At 38.8% G+C, this 3,159-nt stretch overlaps 1 non-coding gene across 1 annotated transcript; it reads left to right on the top strand.

The window, feature by feature from the left end:
* The first annotated feature begins 2,829 nt into the window (after positions 1–2,829).
* Positions 2,830–2,902, top strand: trnak-cuu. The gene has a single exon. It is a non-coding gene; the product is annotated as a tRNA-Lys (tRNA).
* The last annotated feature ends 257 nt before the right edge of the window (positions 2,903–3,159 follow it).

The following is a 3,159-nucleotide window of genomic DNA, read 5'->3' as shown; positions in this document are numbered from 1 at the left end:
CAACGCTCCAGAATCTGTCAATGTTTTAGTTTCATATTGCAATGCAGCATGGCTGGCAAGGTGAGGGGACTTTATCTGCACATATAACATTAATAGTTTTTAGGAAGTAAAGCCCAATGTTTGATTTAACCTGAAATCAATACTCTAAAAGGTATGTAAAATATAACGATTGATGGGAAATCTGTTTTATTAAAAATACTCTTATATAGCATGTTAACTCAAGAGGCCCACAAACAGCCAGCTAACCTTATAAAACTAAAACCAGCTAAACTCAATTTTAGAGACACTGAGCTAAAATTGGATGGCGCTGTAGCTTAGTCATTCAACATCCTCTCTTGAGCACCATTGCATGAGATTGTGCAAAATATCCTCAAGGCTACAACTCGTTTCAACACACCGTACTTTCCACCGTACACGTCACACCGCCGTTTAAGTCGCATCGTCCAAAAAGTTTTGGGGAAAAATGTGTCGCTTCGCCGCATAAATCACATCCATTATGCGTCACCGCTGATGCGTCACGTTGGTTATGCGTTAACGCTGACCACCTGGAAACATGGGCCTCTGTTGTGCCAAAAATCGAGGGTGCCAAATGACTTGACAAGATTAACACTTAAAACAATTATTTGTTTGCTCAAAATTATAGCAAATATGCGTCTAAGTTGAACTTTTTCTTAATAAATGCACTTTAATGGTCAAATCAGCTGCATTTCGCCTGGGCAGCGTGATGAAATGCAGCTGATTTGACGTTTGCTCCAGGAGTTCTGGAGCGAGATGAAGGTGACTGTACGGCAAGCCAAATGTCTCATTAATAGCCACTTTTAAGTATTAATGGGATACTTGGCTTGCCATATTAGTCGAGGACCCTCTAGTGGCTGCAAATGGTAGTGTTCAATATTTTCCGTGTCAAAATGAATGAAATCGTCTGATTTCAGCCAAAAATTGGATTATAAATATGGGAATAAAACGTATAGTATAGTATAGTTGCTTCATTGTATAAGCAAATTTATGCAAAAAGGTGTGACTTGTACAGCGAAAAATACAGTAATAAGTTTTAGTTTTAAACTGTAGCACTGTGATCCTCAATCCTGGTCCTCCACTGTATTGTTCGCCTGCTCTTCAGCGGGTCTTCAAGTTCTGCTGATGCCTGCTGTTCGCTCGTTTCTTCAAATCTGGTGTTTTAAACGGAGAAACGTCTAAAACATGAAGGATAGCACTTGACTGCAGCGGGTGATACTCTCAAAGGAAATCTAGTTTTTAACTTTTAAATGTATTTGAGTCTGTTGGTCTTTATAAATGGAGTATAACTGGTTTGATTGACATGTGCTTGTCAGTAAGGGAAGATGAATTTACTTTGTGGTTTTGTTCAAAACAGATTATATTCAAACTGTATTACATGGGCGGTTTGTTTGCAGAGTGAGTTTCTGTGGCTCAAACATCCCCCCTGCTGTTTCTGACTGCAGTAGAAGTGATGTATTTCATCAGACTCTTGCCTAACTGTTTACATTTATTTCTTCAGCTCTGCTCAGTTTATGGATACTGTGTCAATTTGTCAAAAGTTGTGTGCAGAAAACGAAAGGAAGGCATGAAAACAGCAGCACTAACTGATCATGTTTGTTACAACAAGACTCGTATATTTACAAAATGTAAACCGGTGGAAGGAATTGAATCGGTTCAGTCAAATGAGATTTAATGCAAGTTTTGTTTGCAAAACCACATCGTGTGACTTAATGGTGTAATATTTTTATTCTGTAGATGGCATAAACGTATTTAAAACAGATTATGCATCTGAGAAAACGCTTGGTGACAGTGGGAAGAAAAAACTGTTTTAACAGTAAGAGTGAAAAATATATTGCTTTGACCTAAGTCAGCATTGACTGCAGGTTTTATCAAAATGAATAAAAATGTTCATATTTGATGCCAAAAGAAAGTCTAATCAAAGTAAATGTTCTGTATTTTATTGTAGATTTGATCAATATTTCTAGTTTTGTTTTATTTTTCTGATTAGTTGAGAGAAACTTTAATTTCCAAAATGTGAAACGATGTTTTCAGAATGGAAAACAGGAGCATGGAGGTAGAAAGCAGGCTTTGATCTATCTCTTGGTTTTGGCCTTCAGCCAGAAAGCCCCACAGCTCACACGCGCGCTTACACGCGCACACGCGTTGTTAAAGCTCCAGGGCTTTGTTGATTTCTTCTGGGAGGATCAAAGATGCTGACTCTCATCCATCCTTCACCTGCTTGTGCGTCATCATGAGTCCAGCTGACCAGACCCTCATCAGTCCGACCATCCCGCGCACGATCAGAAAAAATCCAGCTGAGAGTGAGTTCGCATCCCACCGCTGGGAAGCTCGTCCTAATAGGAGCATGTTTATTTAATTAATTTATTTATTTACGGTATTTTCTTGTCTGAATCTACATCATGTTGAACGTTATTTCCCTTCTTGCATTGTTTTGAAATGTGCATCTCGTTTGGGAAAAAAGAGGCAAAATATTAAGAAATAAAAAGTGACTAAACACTTCTGCTCAACACTCTCTCCAATGAACTAAAACTACAAAACATGATTGTTTTTTTTTAAATTAAATTTCAGCTCCGCGTGTTTACAGATGGGTGTCACGCGCCCAGTTGCAGTTTTAACAGTTAGCTCAGCTTGGTCACGTGAGTGGCGCGTTTCTCTTGATAAGTCATTATTCACATACAAACAAACACACGGTTCAGACTGAGCTAACACGTGATACACACACCGGTCTTCCCGTGTTAAAAAGGAACCAATAAACACGAGACTTCCTCGTGCTGAAGAATGAATAGAATGTTTTTGATGACGTATCCCGCAGCCCGGCTAGCTCAGTCGGTAGAGCATGAGACTCTTAATCTCAGGGTCGTGGGTTCGAGCCCCACGTTGGGCGATCATCTTTTCAATTTTCTAACTACATTTCTGTTGTTTGTATTTTATAAATTGTGATGTCGTGAAAAATAGTTGCGTAAATGAACAACTTTCACAACCTTTTTTTTCCTTTAAATTACAGCCAGCGTTTTTGTTACATCTGAAGGGCATCTTTCAAGCCACAAATGTTGAGAAACCTTTTTGTTTCAGCAGTGCAGCTAAAAGATTAGGTTTTATTTAAACATCAAGATCTGTATTTGTGTCTGCTCAGCTGAGACG

The sequence above is a fragment of the Nematolebias whitei genome, chromosome 22 (genome assembly GCF_014905685.2).
Source record: "Nematolebias whitei isolate Nwh7 chromosome 22, NemWhi1, whole genome shotgun sequence".
Taxonomy (NCBI): Eukaryota; Metazoa; Chordata; class Actinopteri; order Cyprinodontiformes; family Rivulidae; genus Nematolebias; species Nematolebias whitei.
This window is presented reverse-complemented; position numbering and strand designations above follow the sequence as displayed.